Genomic DNA, 26464 nt, shown 5'->3' on the forward strand with positions numbered 1-26464 from the left:
CAACCCACTCCAGTGTTCTTGCCTGGAGAATCCCAGGGACAGGAGAGCTTGGTGGGCTGCCATCTATGGGGTCGCACAGAGTCGGACACGACTGAAGTGACTTAGCAGCAGCAGTAGCAACATATAACTTTGGACCATGTAATTTAAATAGGGTGTGATATGTTTGCCTTTAAAAAGAAAATATGTCTAAGAGAATATATGATACTGGGTAATAAGAACCAGTGACTATTATTTTTCATATATAGGTTATTGTTTATATGGAAGAACCTTCAATATTTTAAAGATTAACAAAATGTAATTTCTCAATGGCATCACTAACTAATCAAGAAAAATGAGCCTGAAGATCTCTAACACTAAAGAGTCAGTCCTAATGTATGCGTGACAATGACAGAACGTTTGCATAGTAAGTCTTTTTCATACTGTAGATTTTACCCTGGATAAATATAGAGATTTTTTACTTTGGTAATTTAATTTCTGTGACAACTTACTGTTTTTACCTAATTTGTGTTTTTGGAATGGAGAAATGATAACCAGTTTCTTTCTCTTGGATTTTTCTCTATTTTTAAGTGGACCAGAAAAAAATAATAAATTGCTTTAACACAATGAAAATTAGAATATTTTAAAATTAGGCAACAAATTAGACAACAAATCTATTTCCTGTAAATAAGGGAGGATAGTCTGATCTTAGAAGAATTTTAGTGAAAAACATCTATTGCCTGCATTTATTCAAAAAAAATCAGAAAAGGCAGTGGCACCCCACTCCAGTACTCTTGCCTGGAAAAATCCCATGGATGGAGGAGCCTGGTTGGCTGCAGTCCATGGGGTCGCTAAGAGTTGGACACGACTGAGCGACTTCACTTTCACTTTTCACTTTCATGCATTGGAGAAGGAAATGGCAACCCACTCTAGTGTTCTTGCCTGGAGAATCCCAGGTATGGGCGAGCCTGGTGGGCTGCCATCTATGGGGTCGCATAGAGTCAGACACAACTGAAGCGACTTAGCAGCAGCAGCACTCAACAAATAATAATAAGCTATTCTGTCTAGCTCTAGATGTGACACTGAGAATGAATGAGGGAATCAGAAAATATGTATTTTCTAAATTCACTCAGCTTAAATACTAAACAGGCATAGTGATCATGACAATTTTACCACACACAAATAAATATATAATGACAAATGATGATAAATTCTGTGTGTGGGGAAGGGGGACCTGAATAAAAATGAAGGACCTGATTTATGTTGAATTGCCAGAAGAGTCTTTCTGCAAGAAAACCTACAGGATAGTAGAGCATGACCAGGTAAAGATTTAACAGATGGTCTTTCCAACAGTAGGATACACAAGTAAATATCCTGGGAATAAGAAAAGCTTGGCATATTCCAAGGAGTATGAGTAAGGAAGCAGCATATACAGACATTTTCAAGGGAGTCAAGGGTTAAATCTAAACACCTTATTTTGGTGATGAGTACATGCATCTGGAACTTGGAAAATAACGAAGGTGAGAGATAGAAACATAGTCATCAATAACATAAAAATACAAAAAAGATCTTCATGACCCAGATAATCTTGATGGTGTGATCACTCACCTAGAGCAAGGCATACTCTAATGTGAAGTCAAGTGGGCCTTAGGAAGGAAGCATCGCTACTAAAAAGCTAGTGGAGGTGATGGAATTCCAGTTGAGTTATTTCAAATTCTGGAAGATGATGCTGTGAAAGTGCTGCACTCAATACGTCAGCAAATTGGGAAAACTCAGCAGTGGCCACAGGACTGGAAAAGGTCAGTTTTCATTCCAGTCCCAAAGAAAGGCAATGCCAAAGAATGCTCAAACTACCGCACAATTGCAGTCATCCCACACGCTAGTAAAGTAATGCTCAAAATTCTCTAAGCTGGGCTTAAGCAATACGTGAACCATGAACTTCCAGTTGTCCAAGCTGGTTTTAGAAAAGGCAGAGGAACCAGAGATCAAAATGCAAACATCTGCTGGATCATCAGAAAAGCAAGAGAGTTCCAGAAAAACATCTATTTCTGCTTTATTGACTATGCCAAAGCCTTTGACTGTGTGGATCACAAAAAACTGTAGAAAATTCTGAAAGAGATGGGAACACCAGACCACCTGACCTGCCTCTTGAGAAACCTATATGCAGGTCAGGAAGCAACAGTTAGAATTGGACATGGAACAACAGACTGGTTCCAAATAGGAAAAGGAGTATGTCAAGGCTGTATATTGTCACCCTGCATGTTTAACTTATATGCAGAGTACATCATGAGAAACGCTGGACTGGAAGAAACACAAACTGGAATCAAGATTGCCAGGAGAAATATCAATAACCTCAGATATGCAGATGACACCACCCTTATGGCAGAAAGTGAAGAAGAACTAAAGAGCCTCTTGATGAAAGTGAAAGTGGAGAGTGAAAAAGTTGTCTTAAAACTCAACATTCAGAAAAGTAAGATCATGGCATCTGGTCCCATCACTTCATGGCAAATAGATGGGGAAACAGTGTCAGACTTTATTTTTCTGGGCTCCAAAATCACTGCAGATGGTGACTGCAGCCTTGAAATTAAAAGACGCTTGCTCATTGGAAGGAAAGTTATGACCAACCTAAACAGCATATTGAAAAGCAGAGACATTACTTTGCCAACAAAGGTCCATCTAGTCAAGGATATGGTTTTTCCAGTGATCATGTATGGATGTGAGAGTTGGACTATAAAGAAAGCTTAGGGTTGAAGAATTGATGCTTTTGAATTGTGATGTAGGAGAAGTCTCTTCAAGGAGATCCAACCAGTCCATCCTAAAGGAAAGCAGTCCTGAATGTTCATTGGAAGGACTGATATTGAAGCTGAAACTCCAATACTTTGGCCATATGATGCGAAGAGCTGACTCATTTGAAAAGCCCCTGATGCTGGGAATGATTACAGTCAGGAGGAGAAGGGGATGACAGAGGATGAGATGGTTGGATGGCATCAACAACTCAATGAACATGAGTTTGAATAACTCCGGGAGTTGGTGAGGGACATTGAGTCCTGGTATGCTGCATCCCATGGGGTCGTAAAGAGTTGGACATGACTGAGCATCTGAACTGAACTGAACTGAATCATATTTTATTATGTGTATGTGAAAATATTTAAAATCTACATAACAGTAGAATTTATACATGAATAAGACAAGATATTAAATACAAGGTCAGTCTGTAAAACTAATTTTTATTTCTATTAACTAGTAGCAATCTAACATAACATTAAAATGTTGTCCATTAACAATAACATCAAAAGTCATCAATCTGTAAAGAGATATACAGAATCTCTATGCTGCAAACTAGAAAAAACATTGCTGAAAGGCATTAGAGAAGACTTATATTATTTAAAGAAGAAATATGTCTTCTGAAACTATGCTCTGCTCCTTATATGAGTGCTTGGTTACATATATGTTAAATTTTGCATCACTACTTATTTATGATATATAGGCTTTTCTTAATCCATGTTACACTTCGTTGAAATGTTCATTAGGAAACGTAAACAGGAAATTTACCATAGAAGATATATGAACAGACAATTCTTAGAGAAACAAAAAAGATTAAACCTGCTATGGATAGAGATAGATTTATAATTATAGGTATAGATGCAAATTCATTCCAGTCTCAAAAATAACATGGATAGCCTTAAAGGAATTATTTTCCAGAAACCCCAGCTTCCATGAAATCTATTTTTTAGACTGAGCTAACAAATATTTGTCTTCAGGCAAGAAATCGTGAGGTTCTCCTTTTCCTCTTCCACATAAAATAAGAAAATAATATTTTCACCCATTTTGAAATGTCTTAAAGTGTTAAAACTTCTAAATCAGTGAAGAAAACTTGAAATACTGATTTTCATAAAGTCTCCTTGATCAAGGCAGCATGCAGCAATTAAGGCTTCATTTCTTTCACTGTCTCAGAAATATTTCTGTTATGGAAAAGCATTACATTAAAAGCAGGATTTTTGACCCATAGTGGTGTGTTCTAAATTCAGCTATTTTGTTGAGTGGGGCAGGAAGTGTGATGCCAATTTTAATTTAACAACTTTGGTTTTCCATACCCTCTTGATTGTTAAAGGATGCACTGCTCCTAGGGAAGTGTCCTGACATAACAAAAAGATCACCAGAAAGAAATAGTGAAGATGGTGTCACTAATTGTATTCAAATGACAAACTAAAAGCAAAACACCATGCTTGCTTTTGCCTGATGGCTGTTATCTCTCTTTCTCTCTCTCTTTTTTTTTTCTTTCTGGTAGCTATCTTATCTAGTAAATAGAATGACTTTGTGACAATCATGCTGGAAGATACAGATTTACTCTCAACTTCAGTATCCACACTTTCTCCATTCCAAGGAATGAGAATCATCTTGGTGAATATTCTTCATGAATCAACTCTTTCTTAGTTGCAAATTATGTATGATTTAATTCACTAATATAATACCTAAAACTTTAAATCTGTAATCAGTTACAACAAATTCCTATTTTTCAGAGGTCTATATGCTGTTCCAATTCTGTCTTTATCATAATTGAAAGTTATTAATTATTAGATGTAAAGTAAAACTACTATTCTAAATGTATATTATGATTTTGGAATGTCCCTCTTTCAATTTCTCTTGTTTTTTTTTTAATTAAAGTATAGTTGATTTACAATGTTCTGTTACTTTCTGCTGTACATTGAAGTGATTCAGTTATATGTATGCATTCTATTTTTAGCTTCTTCTCAATTATGATTTATCAAAGGATATTGAATATAGTTCCCTGTGCCATGCAGCAGAACCTTGTTTATCCATTCTGTATATAGTGGTTTGCATCTGCTAATCCCAAACTCCCAGTTCATCCCCCCTTCCCTCTCCCCCTTGACAACCAAAAATCTGTATTCTGTGTCTGTGTGTGTGTTTCTGTTTCATAAATAGATTCATTTGTGTCTTACTTAGATTCCTCATATAAGTGATAGCATATGGTGTTTGTCTTTCTCTTTCTGATTTACTTCACTTAATATGACAATGTCTAAGCCCATCCATGTTGCTGCAAGTAGCATTATTTCATTCTGTTTTTATAGCTGAGTAGTATTCCACTGTATATATGTACCGCAACATCTTTATCCATTCATCTGACGATTGGCATTTAAGTTGTTTCCATGTCTTGGCTGTTGTGAATAATGCTGCTATGAACACAGGGCTGTGTGTATCTTTTTGAATTTTAGTTTTGTCTGGATATATGCCCAGTAGCAGGATTACAGGATCATCTGATAACTGTATTTTAATATTTTGAGGAACCTCCATACTGTTAGCCATAGTGGTTACACCAATATAGATTCCTACCAACAGCAGATGATGGTCTCCTTTCTCCACACCCTTTCCAGCATTTGTTATTTGTAGACTTTTAATGATGGCCATTCTGACTGGTTGGAGAAGGAAATGGCAACCCACTCCAGTCCTCTTGCCTGGAGAATACTGTGGAGGGAGGAGCCTGGTAGGCTACAGTCCATGGGATCACAAAGGGTCAGGCACGACTGAGCGACTTCACTTTCATTCTGACTGGTGTGAGGTGGTACCTCATTGTAGTTTTGATTTATAGTTCTCTAATAATTAGCAATGCTGAGCATCTCTTCATGTGCCTTCTGGCCATCTGTATATCTTCTTTGGAGAAATGTGTATTTAGGTATTCTGCCCATTTTTTGATTGGGCTATTTGGTTTTTGTTGTTGTTGAGTTGTGTGAGCTGTTTGTATAATTTGGAAATTAAGCCTTCGTTAGTTGCATCATTTGCAAATATTTTCTCCTAGTCTGTAGGTTGTCTTTTCATTTTGTTTATGGCTTTCTTTGCTGAACAAATGCTTGTAAGTTTGATTAGGTCCCAATTATTTATTTTTGCATTTATTTCTATTGCCTTGGGAAACTGAACCAAGAAAACATTGGTACGATTTATGTCAGAGAACGTTTTGCCTGTGTTTTCTTCTAGGAGTCTTATGATATCATGTCTTATATTTAAGTCTTTAAGTCATTGTGAGTTTATTTTTCTATATGGTATGAAGATACATTCTAACTTCATTGATTTACATGCAGCTGTCCAACTTTCCCAGCCCACTTATTGAAAAGATTGTCTTTTTTCTACTGTATATCCTTGCCTCTTTTGCTGACAATTAATTGACCTTAGACATGTGGGTTTATTTCTGGGCTCTCTATTCTGTTTCACTGATCCATATGTCTCTCTTAATGCCAGTACCACAATGTTCTGATTATAGTAGTTTTATAGTACTGTCTTAAGTCTTGGTGGAGTGAGGGGCAGCGATGTGCTTCCTACTTTGTCCTTTTTCTTCAGGATTTCTTGGAAATTCTGGATCTTTCATGGTTCCATGAAACCATGGTTTAGTATTATTTTTTTTCTAGTTCTTTGAAAAATGTCCTGAGCAATTTGATAGGATCACATTAAATCTGGACATTGAGTAGTATGGCCATTTTAATACTACTAATTCCTCCAACCCAAGAGCATGAGATGTCTTTCCATTTCTTTGAATCATCTTGAGTTGCCTTTGTTAATGTTTTATAGTTCTTAGCATATAAGTCTTTTACCTTCTTGGTCAGGTTTATTTCTGAGATTTTATTTTGAGGGATGGGAGGTGGGGGGGGTTCAAACAGGGTTTTTCTTTTACTTTCTCTTTATGATATTTAATTGTTAATGTACAGAAATACAACTAATTTCTGTATGTTAATCCTGTATTCTGCTACTTTGCTGAATTCATTTATTGCTTCTAGTAGTTTCTGTGTGGAGTCTCTAGGGTTTTCTATATATAGTATCATGTCATTTGCATATAATGACAATTGTTCCTCTCCCCTTATAATTTGGATACCATTTATTTCTTTTTTCTTGTCTGATTGCTATGGCTGTGCTGTTCTTAGTCACTCAGCCCTGTCCGATTCTTTGTGACCCCTATTACTTTGTGACCCCTATACTATTATTCAGTATTTAGTATTTTAGTTTCCACTGTATAATCATAAGAGATTTGATTTAGGTCATACCTGAATGGTCTAGTGGTTTTTCCTACTTTCTTCAATTTCAGTCTGAATTTGGCAATAAGGAGTTCATGATCTGAGCCACAGTCAGCTCCTGGTCTTGTTTTTGCTGACTGTATAGAGCTGAAATAGATTTAAGGGACTAGATCTGATAGACAGAGTGCCTGATGAACTATGGACGGAGATTCGTGACATTGTACAGGAGACAGGTATAAAGAAAATCCCCATGGAAAAGGAATGCAAAAAAGCAAAATGGCTGTCTGGGGAGACCTTACAAATAGAAAGAAGAGAAGCAAAAAGCCAAGGAGAAAAGGAAAGATATAAGCATCTGAATGCAGAGTTCCAAAGAATAGCAAGGAGAGATAAGAAAGCATTCCTCAGTGATCAATGCAAAGAAATAAAACAACAGGATGGAAAAGACTAGAGATCTCTTCAAGAAAATTAGAGATACCAAGGGAATATTTCATGCAAAGATGGGCTTGATAAAGGACAGAAATGGTATGGACCTAACAGAAGCATAAGATATTAAGAAGAGGTGGCAAGAATACACAGAAAAACTGTACAAAAAAGAGCTTCATGACCTAGATAATCATGATGGTGTGATCACTCACCTAGAGCCAGACATCCTGGAATGTGAAGTCAAGTGGGCCTTAGAATACATCACTATGAACAAAGCTAGTGGAGGTGATGCAATTCCAGTTGAGCTATTTCAAATCCTGAAAGGTGATGCCATGAAAGTGCTGCACTCAATATGCCAGCAAATTTGGAAAACTCAGCAGTGGCCACAGGACTGGAAAAGATCAGTTTTCATTGCAATCCCAAAGAAAGGCAATGCCAAAGAATGCTCAAACTACTGCACAATTGCGCTCATCTTACACGCTAGTAAAGTAATGCTCAAAATTCTCCAAGCCAGACTTCAGCAATACGTGAACCATGAACTTCCAGATGTTCAAACTGGTTTTAGAGAAGGCAGAGGAACCAGAGACCAAATTTCAAACATCTGCTGGATCATCAGAAAAGCAAGAGAGTTCCAGAAAAACATCTATTTCTGCTTTATTGACTATGCCAAAGCCTTTTACTGTGTTGATCACAATAAACTGTGGAAAATTCTGAAAGAGATGGGAATACCAGACCACCTGACCTGCCTCTTGAGAAACCTATATGCAGGTCAGGAAGCAACAATTAGAACTGTACATGGAACAACAGACTGGTTCCATTAGGAAAAGGAGTATGCCAAGGCTGTATATTGTCACCCTGCTTATTTAACTTCTATGCAGAGTACATCATGAGAAACTCTGGGCTGGAAGAAGCACAAGCTGGAATCAAGATTGCCAGGAGAAATATTAATAACCTGAGATATGCAGATGACGCCACCCTTATGGCAGAAAATAGGGTCACAAAGAATCGGACATGACTGAGTGACTGAACTGAAAGTCAGTATTGAAAATGATTCAAGAAATCATTCAGGGAAAAATACAAATAAGCAGAAGAAAATCAGCCACTTGATATTATCCAAAATGCCAGTTTAAAATTTATAGAGATAGCATAAAAGATCAAAAGATAGAAGTATTATGAAGAAGATTTTTTTATCTAGTTGATCATTTTTATCTAGTTTTTTTAATCAAGTTGATTGTTGATCTTTTGTGTTTACTCATGTGATTTAAGAACTGATTATTTCCTCCTAACCATCACAAGCTAGTCTCTTTTCCTCAGGTGTGGTAGGAAATATTACTATGAATCATGAATTTCCGACAGTTATTATTTGTGGATAATCATATGTTTCAACATACTCATGCCTCTAAATTTCAAAGATTTTTCATCTGATATAATCATCCCTATATCACTAGAAATTTAGATATTTTTATATGTAAGTGAAAAAATAGAGTTATAACATGTAGCTAAGTCTCTAAATTATGTCTTTTGATTTCAATATAATTTATGAATAAGTATAAAGTCACAACTTGTGTAAAACTCAGGATATAAAGAAGGAAGGAGGAGCTTTTCAGGAACAATCAAATTCGCTCATAATGTATGTTTTCAGAATAGTACATCAGCAAACTTGACTTCTTTGCAGGTCATGTAAACCTGATTTAGCAATGCTTTTGTGTTCAGAAAAGTAAAGTTATAAATACATCTTGAAAAAAAATCTTTCAGATACATAAGGATAATTACTGTAATAATAGACTAGCATAAAGCAAAGGCTAAAACTAAAGGTGTCTATTTAATCTAGGGTGCTCCTTCTTGAGATATGAAATTTGGATTCCATTGTCATTTTTATATAGCAAACCTGAGAGGTGGATATTGTATTGGGTAGGTTAATAAGCTGAAGAATATTTTTGTGATCCTCTCTCAATAATATCAGAATTTTAAATAAGTACATTATAATGAAGAACATGATTGTCATTCCGATATGAACTTATTTAGGATATCTTGAAAATTTTTTCTTGGCATAATCAGTAATATTACAATAAAAAATTCATAGTTGTTCTTTTCAACTACTTTAAGTAATCTGTCATGTCAAAAAAACTAAGTTTAGCCTCTAAATGCATTTTTCATTATATTATGTAAATTAGTTATTTTACTTACGGATTTCTAATAATTTGAAGATTTTGAGTTGTCTTCAATAAGAATAATGAAAGTTCAGATATTTTAAAAAATTGTATAAATGATGGTAGAACAATTGGGTTAGATTCCAATTAATTGAAAATTACTAGGGATGAAGGACACCTCTAAAGAAAATATTCACTCCAAATTGGAATTTGAAAATTTATATGCTAAATCTATCAAAACATATTATAATAAGAAAAAAGAAACAGGTATGCTAAATGAGTTATATGTCTAATTCAGTACAATTCAGGGAAATACTATTTTAAGTCAGTCAGATTAGGAAATATATAATATTTTAAGGTACCCTGATTGTTACCTAAAATCATAAGACTGCAAAGACACCTAGACATATTTTTACATGATTTCTTTTTGAGTGTTTTTACTTTACAAAATCTTTCTGTTTAAGTTATCCATCATGATTTCCAAGAAAGTCAGTGAAACTGTTTGCTTTAAATTTTGTAAAGATAACATAAAAGGAGAAAATAGCAGAGACCTGAAGAAGATAATAACACTTAATTTCAATTTGAAATAAGATGATAATCAACCTTTTGTATTTACCCATTTGCATTCATAACTATATTTGCCTGGTAACCATCTGAGAAGACACGTATTCTCTTTCTACAACTCAGTATAAAACTTTTTTCTGATGGTATGTTTTTATGACAATGCTAAAGCATGAAAGAAGGTGCTTCAGTTAAAAATCAGTGAGTACTTTAGTTTTTGTTTCTTGTACTCACACATGTAGACAATGTGTCACTACAAATCATGTACCTACTGAAAGGAACCTGCAATCCCAACTGCCAACCATAACATGGTTTCTTTTGTCTTTAGAAAAATGTAAGCATTTTAATACATTACAAAGGGTATATCTTCAGCACCATTCTCATGTTTATAGTTATAGTTTTCAACCATTATCTTAATGTTTAACATCCTTCACTATTATGGTACATGCTTCATTAAGCTTCAGTGTTACACCTTTTTGATACATAATTCCTTTTGTTCTATCAGTCTATAACAAGTGATTCAAATTGATTCATATTGTTTTTATAAGTTATAGTTTAGGATTGACTTGATGCCTGAATTGTGACTGACACTTCTTAGACATTTTTGTGTAACAGAAGCATTCTTTCATTAGGGTGAAGCAGTAATCTGAAAGTACTAGGAAGGCGGAATTACTGTTACTAAATAATCCCAGATATTTGCTTTTGAGGCAATTGATAGGTTTTCCCTTTCTCACCTTTTTTTGTTGAAAGTAGTCATGGTTGCAAATTTGGTTGGCAAATGAAATGGAAACCAAAGTGACTTAGCACGCCTTAAGTTCTGCCAGTTACAGGTGAGAGGTTTAAGAGCCAGTATCAGAGTTCCTACATCCTCTTTCCTCTGCTGCATGACTTGGAGCTGCATATTGGTGGGAAGCCTCAGTCAGGCTCAGTGACTGCTATGAGAAGAGACATGCTGCATGCATATACACATACCTAGACCCACAGTGGATATAGAGTATCCATGATATATAAAACTTGACCATATTAATCTGCTGGCACATTTTGGTTGTCTGATACCTCACCACAAACTAGTATAATCTCACTGATTCAGAGTGAAAAATTAGACTGAATTTTATGTATAGGATAATAGAAAAGCCTTGAAAGAAATACAAAAATGATTTTAATAATTACTGGGATTGTAAAAGTATTTTTATTATACTATGCATCATTATAAAATTATGTAGAAGTAACACAGAAGTTAGAAACACTGTTATTGTGAACATTAAATTTATACTTATTACAAAAATTCTGTTTTTTGTCTACAAGTGCTGGGGACATAATGTTGAAGTGATCAGACTAGACCTCTGCCCCTTGGAATTATATTCTATAGGGGAAGTCAAATGTGAAATGTAAGAGAACTAGTTTGTAAAATAATTTCTAGCAAAAATTACTGCTATTATCAAAGTTATGTGCTCTAATTCCTACTAGCAACAATTACTTTGAAAAAGTCCATTTAATAAATTTACAGTTGTTCCTTGAACAGCATGGATTTGAACTGCAGCAGTCAACCTACACATGGAAATTTTTCGTTAGTAAATACTAGAGTATTATATGGTCTGCAGGTTGGCTGAACATGTATAAGGGCCAACTGTAAGTTACACAAGGATTAACCCTCTTTGTTGTTCAATCGTCAACTGTACTTACTTATAAAGACACATAATTATATTTATGTTCAAGCCTTACTGAAAAATGAGCAAACTAGCAAAACTCATTCCCCAAATCATTTCCATCTTTCTCTTTCTCTTCATGAAGAGATTTAAAATACCGATTTAAGCAATATGCTAGATCCTCAGTCTCCTTTGCATCCTTTCTGGGCCACTGAAACTACTATACAGGAAGTCATTGATGACCTCCAGTCTAGTCACAGACTTGGCTCTGTCTGAAGCCTTTGTTTTTCTTCTTGGGCAGCTTCAGCCCTCTCCCTTACTTTACCTACATCTGTTCCTCAATTATTGTTTTACATAGATTTTGCAAATTGAAATCTCTAGTCATAGACTTTGTTGTGATATCCTTTCAAATGTTTCTGAACATTTTAATATATCTTTAATGCTGAACATAATTTTAATCAAATATATTGACCAAAATAAAAGAATTTCTCTGATTGATCAGTTGATTAAATTGTGTTAAATTTTCAATATTAGCTTGCTTCCCTGGTGGCTCAGTGGTAAAAAATCTACTTCGAGTGCAAAAGAGGGGGTTTCGATACCTGGGTCAGGAAAACCCTCTGGATAAGGAAATGACAACCCACTCCAGTATTTTTGCCTGGGAAATCCCATGAATAGAGGAGCCTGGCAGGCTATCCTCCCTGGGGTTGCAAAAGTCGGACACAATTTAGCAACTAAATAACAATAGAGTATTGAGGAGTATTTAGTTGTCTACTGAATAGTTTTAATTAAAACCTGCTTATTTATATTAATATCTTCTCAGAGTTAAAAAAATGATTATCCTCCATTATAGTTTTATTCTCAAAGATGTTTGAAAGCTAGTTCAATTGATTCTTCTTTTAGTTAAATTAAATCTTATTTTTTCCAGACATTCTCACTAACCTGTTTCATGGCCTTTTCCGTCATGTATGTAATTTGAAAATTTTACAGATGGTCTCAGTATTCTTTCTCCAGTATACATAAGTGTACCTACAGTTCAGATTGTCGAGAACCCTAGTTAACTAACTCAGATTCCTTTGAAGAACAGAAAAATATTTATTTCTTTGTCTAGTATTTCATTGTCTAGAAATAAGTCAAATTTATACTTAAATACTTGCACATTTTATCTTGCCAACTATATTACTAAAACTTTGAGGGATTATTGAATGATGTACTTTGTTTTCTAAAGAATTTAACGTCTGTTTTGTACTTCCTGTGCTCAGTCATCATTGAATTATTGATTTTTCAGTAACAGTTTTAGCAAAATTCTGTGGCATTGTGAAAATGTATATATTTTGTTGGGCCCAGATAGGGCTGGGAAAAGGTAATAATTACTTTTTTACACATGAGAAGTATAATAGCAGTAACACACACTAACACCCACACACATATGCACACACACAACACATTTTATTTAGTCAAAATAATAAAACAATATTTAGATATAAAGCCAGCATAAATTTTCACATTTCTCTTATTGTTCTTTTGTTATTTTTTATCACTTTTTTCTTTCTCCTGTATTTGGATGCCTAAGGAATTTTATTATACTACAGACTATAAAGCACATTCCTTTTTGTCACTTGAGAGAGTATATCATTTTATATTGAATCACTTTTGCATGGATGTTACTAGGATTAATTGTTTTGCATTTCCATTCGAATCTCCTCAGCTCACTTAATAGGTTCTTTTTTCCTAGGCCTCAATAATTTTAGCCCTGATTCTAATACATAATGAAGTAATGTCTGCAGGCAGTATTAAAATGCCCTGTGGTATTTCTGTTTCTGATACCATAATTCATAGGTGTAGTACAAACCATAAATAATCGTTAGATGTAAAACTAGAAGATAAATTTTGACTTGGGATTTTTACAAGTGCTAAACTCTAGTTCTGCTGCTGCTGCTGCTAAGTCGCTTCAGTCATGTCTGACTCTGTGCAACCCCATAGACGGCACCCCACCAGGCTCCCCTGTCCTTGGGATTCTCAGCTTAGTTAAATTTTACTGCTTTTTTAAAATTTGTAGATGCTAATGCACTAATTCTGCAGTTTATTGTATTCAGAGATATGCTAAATTTTGAGAACATACATTAGTTATCTGGGGTCATATAAAGTGTCTATTTCAGAAAGCAACTACTTTTTTTCAAATTTTCTTTTATTTCTGTTAAGGAAACTCTACCATAAATTATGTTGTTATTAAAAATAACTCTGAACTAAATTACGTATTTGTGTTTGCAATGCTATGTGTTGAAATTCACTTTTCACCCTCACATTTTTAAGTAATGTAGATTTGCTTGATATACCATTTGGGGTTTTTTGGTACATCCTAAATAATTGGTAGGGACGTGCATGTAAATACACCAGCTTTTCAGGAGCACTGACTTTTAGTTCACTAAATATCTAGCCAGCATGGTATTAAGGAAAATAGAAACTACTTGGTTTATTTTAGGGATTTATTTAACTCAATGATTTTGAATAAAAAATAGTAGAAATAAATCTTTTCTTGTTTAGACTGTTATCTCAGTAATGAAACTCTTTAAATCATAAGTTTTGATTGACATTTTCAACAGTTTTTCTGAAGGAACCTTGTATGTAAAAAAGGCGAACATATTATTCCTACTGTACGTGATCATAGCTCAGTTGGTAAGGAATCACCCTGCAATGCAAGAGACCCTGATTAGATTCCTGGGTCGGGAAGATCTGCTGGAGAAGGGATAGGCTACCCACTCCAGTATCCCTTGTAGCTCAGCTAGTAAAGATCTGCCTGCAATGCAGGGAGACCTGGGTTTGATCCCTGGGTTGGGAAGATCTCCTGGAGAAGGGAAAGGCTACCACTCCAGTATTCTGGCCTGGAGAATTCCATGGAATATATAGTCTACGAGCTTACCTGGTGGCTCAGATGGTAAAGCGTCTGCCTACAATGCTGGAGACCTGGGTTCAATCCCTGAGTTGGGAAGATCTTCTGGAGAAGGAAATGGCAACCCACTCCAGTATTCTTGCCTGGAGAATCCCACAGATGGAGGAGACTGGTAGGCTATAGCCCATGGGGTCGTGGACACGGACACGACTTCAGTTTCACTTTCACCTATCGAATCCAGGTCTCCCGCATTGGAGGCAGACGCTTTGACCTCTGAGCCACCACGGAAGCCCTTCTTTTATTTTATTTTATTTAACTTTACAATATTGTATTGGTTTTGCCGTATATCAAAATAAATCTGCCACAGGTATACATATGTTCCCCATCCTGAACTCTCCTCCCTCCTCCCTCCCCATACCATCCCTCTGGGTCGTCCCAGTGCACCAGCCCCAAGCATCCAGTATTGTGCATCGAACCTGGACTGGCGATTCGTTTCATATATGATATTATACATATTTCAATGCCATTCTCCCAAATCATCCTACCCTCTCCCTCTCCCACAGAGTCTAAAAGACTGTTCTATACATCAGTGTCTCTTTTGCTGTCTTGCATACAGGGTTATTGTTACCATCTTTCTAAATTCTATATATATGCGTTAGTATACTGTATTGGTGTTTTTCTCTCTGGCTTACTTCACTCTGTATAATAGGCTCCAGTTTCATCCACCTCATTAGAACTGATTCAAATGTATTCTTTTTAATGGCTGAGTAATACTCCATTGTGTATATGTACCACTGCTTTCTTATCCATTCATCTGCTGATGGACAGACATCTAGGTTGCTTCCATGTCCTGGCTATTATAAACAGTGCTGTGATGAACATTGGGGTACACGTGTCTCTTTCCCTTCTGGTTTCCTCAGTGTGTATGCCCAGCAGTGGGATTGCTGGATCATAAGGCAGTTCTATTTTCAGTTTTTTAAGAAATCTCCACACTGCTGGAGAGGGTGTGGAGAAAAAGGAACCTTCTTACACTGTTGGTGGGAATGCAAACTAGTACAGGGAAGCCCTTCTATAGTCCATGGGGTCTCAAAGAGTCCAACAGGACTGAGCTCAAGTTTCACATGAAGTAAAATCAATTTATTTAGCTTTTACCTTGAGATGATTGCTGTATCTTGAAAGGACTAATATGTATATATCTACTATTTAGAATAAAAACATGTTTCTATTGGTGATCAAGGGTTAATATTAAGTACACAAAGTAAATCTTCTCTATCTCTTCAACAGATAATCTCGAAATAAAAATGAAAAATTCTCAGACTTCATTTTAATAGTTAATATGAGGGTTGTTCAAACTCCATCTGATAACCATGTTTTTTCTTATATAATTTGACAATATAATATGTTAATGTCTTCCTCATAGAATAGAAATATTTACCAGAAATGTTCATTACACATGTGTTAACAGAGATCCAACTATGTTTGGTACATCTTCTATGCTTAATGAGCTTAACTAAAATCAGAGAGTGACTCCATATTTGTGAAGAGATAATCAGAGTCTGAATAGCAGTAATGATTTGGAAACATGATAATTCTCATACGAATTAAGTTCATCAAAATCTTGTTTGAAGATATAACTTCTGTTGATACAAATTTTTTTTTTTTTAGCTTATGTGATAGATTCTCAAGTTTGTATGCCAAGAAGTACAAATAAGGATGTTCATTATACCAATATTTGTAGCAGAAAAAAATTTTTTTAATCACTGTCCTTTGTATATTAGTATTTTTAGGGCTGCAAAAACAAAATACAGTAGACTGCAGGACTGAAACAGCACCCATCTATTTTCTTACAGTTCTATAGACTAAACATTTAAAATCAAATTTTGGCAGCTTACTTGCTCCTGAGGACTCTATTGTTGACCTGCAGATAAGTGTCTTCTGTGTCCTCACATGACCTTTGCTCTGTGATTTTCCTTGGTGTCTCTTCCTCTTTTTAAAAGGATACCAACTATCAGATTAGGGCACAACCCTCATGACATCATTCACCTTAATTACCTCTTTAAAGGCTCTGTCTCCACATATAGTCCATGGAGGGTGGTTGTGGGGGGAGAGTTTTAACGTACAAATTCTGGGCAGGGACACAATTCCGTCAATAATGATCAACCAAAACATATTTTGGTCGACATACACAATAAAATATTTAATAGCAATGAAACTAAGTTACATCAGTCAGCTTAACCTATGTTTATGCTGTAATAACAAGTGATCCCAGTGGCTTGCAATGAAGTTTATTACTCTCACACAACATCATAGATTAGCCTCTATTTTTTTCCTAACCTTTGCACTCTGTAGATAAATTGTCAGAGATATTTCTATATGGATCATCAAGCTTTTCATGAAAAAGAGAAAGAAATCACAAAGGCATACCACTGACACTCATCACTTCCCTTCAACATTTCGTTGTCTAAAAAAAATCGTATGGCCATTACAGACATCAATAGGACACCTATAATTCTCCCACTGGAGAAGGAGAAAATATTTTATACTCTACAACATAAAGAAATCAATTTCATATTTTAGGTATCAGTGGAGATAAATCTCACATGGATGTGTGATAAAATGGAAGCTGAAGACAGATACAGCCTAATATGGCACTAGCATAAAATACAACTGAATACTTTAAAGATATTTATTTAATATCACTATAAAAGCATGCAGGGGAAATAGTGCAAAACTGGGGATAGTGGTTAACTTTTGAAGAAAGCATGAAGATGTGTTTGGTATTATGCTGTGTATGTTTTTCATGTTTGAAAAGATTCAATATATGAACACTATAAAAAAAGACCATAAATAGTTGTCATGAGGATAAAGAGATCTCTTTTGGATTTTCTTACACATATTAGTGGTTTATTGTTATTTTTAGTATTGAATTAAATATGACCATAAGATTGCATGATAAACTTTCCTATAGTTGAAAACTTTTGAAATGTTAAAACTTTTTCCTGTTTATTTATTTATGTATTTATCTCCAGGACTTTGTGCAGCTTAGAGAGTTATAGAATGTACTAATTTTTTACATGAACTGTGCCTAAAATGGTAAACGTACTACTAAAAATAGTAAGTGTTCTTTAATTTCAATTTCTTCCTGTATTATATAGTTTTAAGTTTCCTAAAGCACACAAGGGTTACTTTTTAAGAGAAAACAGTAAAATTCAATTTAAATTTCTGTGTCTTACGCTGCCCAGTTATCAACATTTCACAAATACTCAACTTTGGAATCTTTACATATGGATGTGACGAAGTGACAAAGGGCAAGAAGGTTTAAGACATTGGCAAAAGTCCTGTTAAATGGGGAGCAATAGTGAATACTGTAGTTGCTTACTTAACTGCATTTTCCTCTCATTTTCTTACTAACAAAACCTCTCTTAGTTTGAAGCAGCAACAGAAGATGAATAAGATGGTGGTAGGGGAGAGGAATCTTCAGGAATCTTTTTTCTTTCTTACAATAGGAAAACCCTTTGTCTGTCCTTTTTCTTCCTTCTCAAATGAAATGTTAGTGAGACGACAGTGTTTGGGGTTGCAGGATTCATCTCGTCACCATTAAATAAATAATGAAAAAACTGCACAGACATGAACTTAGAACCCTGCTATTATTGTACTACTGGGAGGACTTCAGTCTACCTCCAGAAGTTTTGTTGTATGAGGGGGGGAAATGTACTTTTATAACCCATTCAAAATCATGTTTATGTTTTATTTTAGTCAAAATTAATCCTGATTTTAGAATCAAAGCTAATTAAGTAGGGAAATTTCAAAGGAAATAGATATGGTGACAGATTGGAAGCCAACAGACTAGATAGGAGAGAATTAGGGAAAACTCTATTGAGAGCTGGGTTCACAAAATGCAGCCAACTGCTTCTAGAATTAATTTCTAAATGAATAAATGGCTGTCAACTTCAAATAGACCAGAAATATTTCCCAAAATCCCTGCTCCATTTTTCTGTTCAACTCAGCCTCTCTTTTCCACAGTGAAATCTCCACCCTTCTCAGATTTCCACTTTCTGTTGCTTCTGACTCCTTGCTTTCACGAGAAGATTTTCCCTCTTTATAAAGAAAAGAGAAACTCCTCAGTAAGATCTTTCTGAAGATCATCTGCGGATCAGTCTTAGAAACTGTTTCACCTCCCTGTGTTTTACAATCCAGAGGCTCTGCTTCCTCTTATCTAAGCTACTGTTCCACCATTTCCTAAGGCCAATATTCCTTCTCCTCTAAGAATCAGTTTCATTTATCCTTTCTATCTCCTTTGAAATTACCACTCAAGTGTCTTTTTAAAAAGCTGTAAACTTTTTCAAGATGTATTTGACCAAGTCAGGGTTCTTTTTTTTCTGTTTGTCCACCTTTTGTTTATTATAGTTCTTTGCAAATTCTTAACACGTGTTAGATATTTTTGAGAAATGTTAGCTATCTCAGTAGTAAACATTTTTCTCACCCTGCTCTATGTATTTGTATGTTTTTTTTTTTATTGAAATATAGTTGACTTACAATGTTGTGTTATTTTCGGTATATAGCAAAGTGATTCAGTGTTATAAATAAATATTCTTCCAGATTATTTCCCATTAGAGGACATAGTTCCCCGTGCTATACAATAATTCCTTGTTGCTTATCTATTTTATGCATAGTACTTTGTATGTGTTAATTCCATGCTCTTAATCTATCCCTCCCCCTTCCCTTTCCCCTTTGGTAACCATAAGTTTGCTTTCTGTGTCTGAGTCTGTTTCTATTTTGTGTATAAATTCATTTGTATCATTTTTTAGGTTCATATATAAGTGATATCATATAATATTTGTCTTTTTCTGACTTCACTTAACGTGATATTCACTAGGTCTATCCATATAGCTGCAAATGACAATATTTAATTATTCTGAATGACTGAGTAATATACCATTGCATATAACATATACCACATCTTATTAAGCCAATTGTCTGTTGATAGGCCCTTGAGTTGTTTCAATATCTTGCCTATTATAAATGGTGCTGATATGAACATTGGGGTGAGGGGTATATAACTTCTAGAATCAGTATTTTTGTCTTTTCTCAGGAATGGAATTGCTGGATCATATGATAGCTGTAGTTTTAGTTTTCTGAAGACCTCCATAGTGTTTTCTATAGTGGCTGCCAATTTACATTCCCACCAACACTGTAGAAGGGTTCCTTTTTCTCCATACGCTCTCTGTCTTTTGTTACTTGTAGACATTTCGATGATAGCCATTCTGAGTAGTGTGAAGTGATACCTTATTGTGGTTTTGATTTGCATTTCCCTAATAATGAATGATGTTGAACAGTTTTCTTTTTCTTTTTTTATGTGCCTGTTGGCCATCTGTATGTCATCTTTGGAGAAATGTCTATTTAGGTCTACTGCCCATATTTGATGGGATTGACTTTTGATATTGAGTTGTATGATATGTTTGTGTATTTTAGATATTAGCCTTTCATTTATATATTTTGTAATTTTTTTTGATGGTTTCTTTTGCTATGCAAAAGTTTTAAAATTGTATTAGGTCCCATTTCTTTATTTTTACTTTTATTTCTTTAGTCTTAGACTGATTAAGAAAATATAGCTATAATTTATATGAGAATGTTTTGAGTATGTTCTCTTAAAGGAATTTTATGGTTTTGTGTTTTATATTTATGTTTTTAAAGCACTTTGAGTTGATTTTTGTATATGATTGGAAGAAATGTTCTGATTTTTTTTTTTTTATTTACATGTAACTTTCCAGCTTTCCTAACAGCACTTGTTGAAGATACTGTCTTTGCTCCACTGTATATTCCTGCCTCCTTTGTCATAAATTAATTGACAATAGATGTGTGGGTATATTTCTGGGTTCTCTATTCTGTTCCATTTATTTATATATCTGGTTTTGTACTGATATCACACTGTTTTGATTACTGTAGCTTTTCAATACTGTTTAAGTCTAGAAAATTTATGCCTCCAGCTTTTTTCTTTTTTCTCAGGATGGCTTTGACAATCCTGGGTCTTTTGTATTTCATATAAATTTTAGGATTATTTATTCTAGTTCTGTGAAAAATATCATGGGTATTTTAATAAAGATTGCATTAAAACTATAGATTGCTTTGGTAGCTTGGTCATTTTAACAATATTAATTATTCTAATCCAGATCTTGGAATATCTTTCCATTTCTTTAAATCATCTTCAGTTTCCTTTATCAGTGTTTTATAGTTTTCAGTGTAGAGGTCTTTTACCTCCTTGGTTAAGTTTATGCTTAGGTACCTTTTTGACATGATTTTATATGGAAGTTTTTGTTTTCTTTTGCTTTTTTTACTTTCTGATATTCCATTGTTAGTATAAATAAATGCAGCAGATTCCTAGTACATTAACCTTGTCTCCTGTGCTGTGCTAAGTCACCTCAGTTGTGTCTAACTCTATGACCCTAGGGACTGTAGCCCACCAGGCTCCTCTGTCAATGGGATCCTCCAGGAAAGAGTACTGGAGTGGGCTGCCATGCCCTCCTCCTGGAGATTTTTCTGACCCAGGGATTGAACCCATGTGTCTTACATCTTCTTCATTGGTAGGTGTGTTCTTTACCACTATTGCCACCTGGGAAGCCCCGCATATCTGTGTTAGTAAATCTAATTCCTATTTCACAATGACAACACAAATCCAAGGATAGCCTGTAAGGAAACTTTTTTCCCTCAAAATCTAGATACGTAATTCAGTAATCTGAATGTAATTGTTATACTGGGCACATTTCTTACCCATTAGTCTGCCAGACCAATAATAAAAATGACCACAATTTGTAACTGAGGACACTGAGTAACTGGAATTGTTCCAAGAGTGGGAAACTGACCATAATGACTGCAAAAGCAAATGCAGACTTCCTGACCCCAGCCTGACACTATTTCTGGGGTTATTAGTAAGCAGCTTCCTTAATACTTGCTGAATTCACTAATTACTTCGTGTAGATACTGCAGGGTTCTCTTTGTGGATTATCATGTCATCCTGCATATGGTGACAGTTTTACCTTTCCCTTTCCAATTTGGATACCTTTAATTTCTTTTTCATGTCTTATTGTTGTGACTAGTGCTTTCAATACAGTGTTGAGTAGAAGTGGTGAGAGTGGGCATACTTGTCTTGTTTCTGAATTTAGTGGGAAGTCTTCCAGTTTTTTTTTTTTTTTTAAACTTAATATAATTTAGTATTAAGTTGGTTGTGGGTTTGTCATATATGCCTTTTATAATGTTGAGATATATTCCCTGTATACCCACTTTGGTGAGAGTTTTTATAATGAATGGAAGTTAATTTCATCCAATGTTTTTTATGTAACTATTGAGGAAATTTTGTGTTTTTTGTCTTTCCTTTTGTTAATGTGGTGTATCACATTGATTGGTTTCTGTGTGTTGAACTATCCTTTTGACCCTGGAATCAATCCAACTTGATCACAGTGTACAAATTTTTATGTATTGTTGGATTTGGTTTGCTAATATTTTATTGAGGATTTTTGTATCTGTATCCATCAAAGATACTGGCCTTTAATATCCTTTCTTTTTTGTAGTATCTTTGCCTGGAGTTTTACTATCAGAATGATGATGGATTCATAGAATTAATTTAGGCATGTTCCCTCCTCTTCAATATTTTGGAATAGTTTGAGAAGGATAGGTGTAAGTATTTCTTGTTAAGTTTGGTAGAATTCCTCAGTGAAACTGTCCAGTTCTGGAATTTTGTTTACAGAGAAGTTTCTTTTTTTTTAAATTACAGATTGTATTTCACTTCTAGTGATTGTTATGTTCAAATAGTTTCTGTTCTTGACTCAATTTTGGCATGCTGATGTTTCTAGACAATAGTTCATTTCTTCTGGGTTGTCTAGTTTGTTGGCATGTAGATATTATTTACATGTTAATGTTATTTCTTATGACTTTTTGTAGCTTTATGGTAGCAGTTGTTAATTTCTCCTTTCACTTCTTATTTTGTTTATTTATCTTCTATCTCTTATCTTCTTGTTGAACCTGACTAGAGTTTTGTTTTGTTTTTTGTTTGTTTGTTTTCCTATATCAGTCAGTTCAGTTCAGTTCTGTTCGACTCTTTGCAACACCAGGGACTTCAGCATGCCAGGCTTCCGTGTCCATCAACAACTGCCAGGGCTGGCTCAAACTCATTGTCCATCAAGTTGGTGATGCCATCCAACCAGCTTATCCTCTATTATCCCCTTATCCTCCTGCCTTCAATCTTTCCCATCATCAAGGTCTTTTCCAAGGAGTCAGTTCTTCCCATCACGTGCCCAAAGTATTGGAGCTTCAGCATCAGTCCTTCCAATGAACATTCAGGACTGATTTCCTTTAGGATTGACTGGTTGGATCTCCTTGCAGTCTGAGGGACTGTCAAGAGTCTTCTCTAACACCACAGTTCAAAGGCATCTATTCTTCATTGCTCAGCTTTCTTTATGGTCCAGCTCTCAACATCCATACATGACTACTGGAAAAATCGTAGCTTTGACTAGATGGATCTTTGTTAGCAAAATAATGCCTCTGCTTTTCAATATACCATCTAGTTTTGTCAGAGCTTTCTTTCCAAGCAGCAAGCATCTTTTAATTTCATGGCCATGACATTATTCCTATATTTTTCCCCCAAAAAATCCTGTTCTTGATTGTACTGCTCTTTTCTTCTCATTTTAGAGCTCTGTTCTAATGAAAAGCTCTCTGATCTTTATTATTTCCTTTCTTCTACTGACTTTTTTTTTCCTGTTTCTAATTCCTTTAGATGGTAGGTTAATTTGTTTATTTTTGATTTTTCTTATTTTTCAAGGATGTCTTATATAAATGAACTTCTTAGAATGCTTTTGCTGCATCCAATAAATATTGTGAGGTTATATTTTCATTATTGTCTGTCTGGAGGTATTTTCTGATTTCTTTCTTGATTTCATTGTTGACCCACTGTTTTTTTTTCTTTTAAGTAGCATGTTGTTTAATTTCTATGAGTTGATTATTTTCTTTTTTTTTTTTCCTGTAATTGATTTCTGGCTTCATAACATTGTTGTCAGAAAAGATGCTTGGAATTTCTATCTTCTTCAATTTGTTGAGGTTTGTTATGTGACTTAGTATGTTTTCTATCCTAGAGAATGTGCCATGTGCACTTCTAGAGAATGTGTATTCTGCTTTTTGGATGTAGTGTTCTATACATATCTCTTATGTCCAATTGATCCTTTGTGTCATTTAGGACCTCTGTTGCCTTACTGATGCTCTGTCTGTAAGATCTGTCCATTGAGGTCAGTGGGTTGTTCCAGTCTCCTACTATTCTTGTATTCCCATCAGTTTCTCCCTTTATGCTTGTTAGTATTTGTTTTAAATTTCTAAGTGCTCCTATATTGGTGTATATATGTTAATGAGTATAATATCCCTTTCTTGTATTAATCTCTTTATATAACATCCTTCTTTGTCTCTGTTTATGGACTTTGTTTTTAATTGTATTTTGTCTGATACAAGTACTGCTCACCACCCCCACCCCAATATCCTAATAATATCTGTTTGCCTAAAATATCTTTTCTGTCCCATCATTTTCAGGATCTTTGTGTCTTTCACCCTAAATTGAGTTTCTTGAAGTGAAGTGAAGTGAAGTCGCTCAGTCATGTCCGACTCTTTGCGACCCCATGGCTCCTCCCTCCATGGGATTCTCCAGACAAGAGTGGGTTGCCATTTCCTTCTCCAGGGGATCTTCCCGACCCGGGATCGAACCCTGGTCTCGCATGTTCCAGGCAGACACTTTAACCTCTGAGCCACCAGGGAAGCCCTAATTGAGTTTCTTGTAGGCAGCATATGTAGGGTTTTGACTTTTTATCTTGTCACTCTTTAAATTTGAACACTTAATCCATTGACTTTTAAAGTGTTTCTTGATAGGTATGTCAATATTCCCATTTTAAAACTTTGTTTTCCAGTTGATATTGTAGTTCTTTATTCCTTTATTCATTTCCCCCCCCTTTTGTTGTTTGAAGGTTTTCTTCTGGGTTATTTAGTCTGATATTCACTGCTTCTAGATTAGTTTTTATCTCAGCAATTGAGTTGTCTAATTTTGATGAGTTTACTTTTATTCTTTCTAGTTCCTTGTAATAGTGATCTGCATTTCTATTGATACTCTTTCTTAGTTCTTTTAATATTTTTATTACCTCCTTTTTGAATTCAGGTTTGAGTAGACTGGTGTGGTCTGTTTCATTATTTGTTCTTTCAGGGGATTTGTCTTGTTCTTTTAATTGGGAGTACTTCCTTTGCTTTTTCATTTTACTTAATTTTCTCTATCTTTATGAATTTAGGAGAAACAGTTGTCTTCCATGGTCTCATAGGGGCTATTTTATGTGGGAGTACATAGACAGTGTGAGTCCAATACTTTTGTGCAAGAGCTGTTTTCAGTATGGCTTTCCATGTCCTTCCTCAGAGCGTGCTGGCTATTATCCCTGTGATAGAGGGTCTGATTCATATTTTTATATCCAGAGCCTGTACTGGATGTTGGGTGGGACTTGCTCTGTTGCTATCTCAGCCCTATCAGGGTCAGGGTCTGCTTCCGAGTTTATTGGAATTTAAGCTCCGAGGGTCAGATTTGATCAGGCGTCTCACCTTTTGAGTGCATACCCTACACCAAAGGTGATGACTAGTGAGGCAAGTGATAATCTGTGTGATTATAGAAAGCATACATGCCACCTTTGCCAGCTTCCACAGTTCTGCCCAGAATCAGCCCAAAGTTACATCCTTTTTCCCCTTGTGTTCATCCCTAGACTGTGCTGTGGAGTTGGCTAGTGTACGGAGCTGAGGTACTGTATTTGCAGGATTCAGAGTGGTTGTGCTGCTGTCTGGGGCCTGGGCTGCCCTGTGGCAGATCTCTCCTGGAACACAGATGTGCTCCAAGCTGTTCCCTTGAAGAAGCAAACTGCTGTGTACTCCTCCCCAGGGTCTGTCTGCCTGAGACATGAGTTTCTGTGGTATCTCCCAGTGTGAACACGCACTAGTGAGCTGGGATGCCCCCGTCATGTGATCTTTGAGAATTAGCTCTGGCCAGCCTCTGTTATGAGAGTGCTAACAATGGGCTCCTTGGTTCCTTCCAGACCACACCCCAAGTCTTCTCCCAGGACTCATCTGCCTGAGATCCAGTGCTTAGTCACTGCCTCTATCTGTACCCCTACTCAATCTGTATTTTGCATTGGGAGGTGCCGGCAGGTGGCAGCTGCCAGCCCCAGCCTCTCTCTGCTCTAATTATTAGCAAGTCACCATGTGCTCACTACTTGTGAGTAGAGACTAGGCTTCTCCAGCCCCTCTATCTAACCCAGCAAATTTCCCATGATGAGGATCTGCCCCTATGGACTTTTTCTCCTTCACAGATTTCTCCCCGGTGCATTGGTCCCATCCTGATTCTTTTTTTTTTTTTCCCCTTTCCTACCTGGTTACTGGTTATGTGGAGATATTTCTTGCAGCTTTGTTTATATAGGAGATCATCTGCAAGATCTGTGACAGTTATTATTATTTCTTTGTGTGTGTGTGTGTGAGAACTGTTGGTTGATTTTCTGTGAGAACTGTTCCACATGTAAATGTACTTCTGATGTTTGTTCTTGGGGGGAAAATGGACTCCACATCCTCTAACTCTACCATCTTGATTCTCCTCGCTGTATGCTTTTTGTATCTTTGGATAATGTGAACTTTTTAATTTAATGTAATCAAAATTATATTTTTTATGGTTACTTCTTTGTTTTATAAAATATTTTGTCCACTCCAGGTTCACAAAGCCATTTTTTCCCCAAATTTAGCCATCCACAT

The sequence above is a fragment of the Bos taurus genome, chromosome 21, assembly GCF_002263795.3.
Source record: "Bos taurus isolate L1 Dominette 01449 registration number 42190680 breed Hereford chromosome 21, ARS-UCD2.0, whole genome shotgun sequence".
NCBI classification, from domain to species: Eukaryota; Metazoa; Chordata; class Mammalia; order Artiodactyla; family Bovidae; genus Bos; species Bos taurus.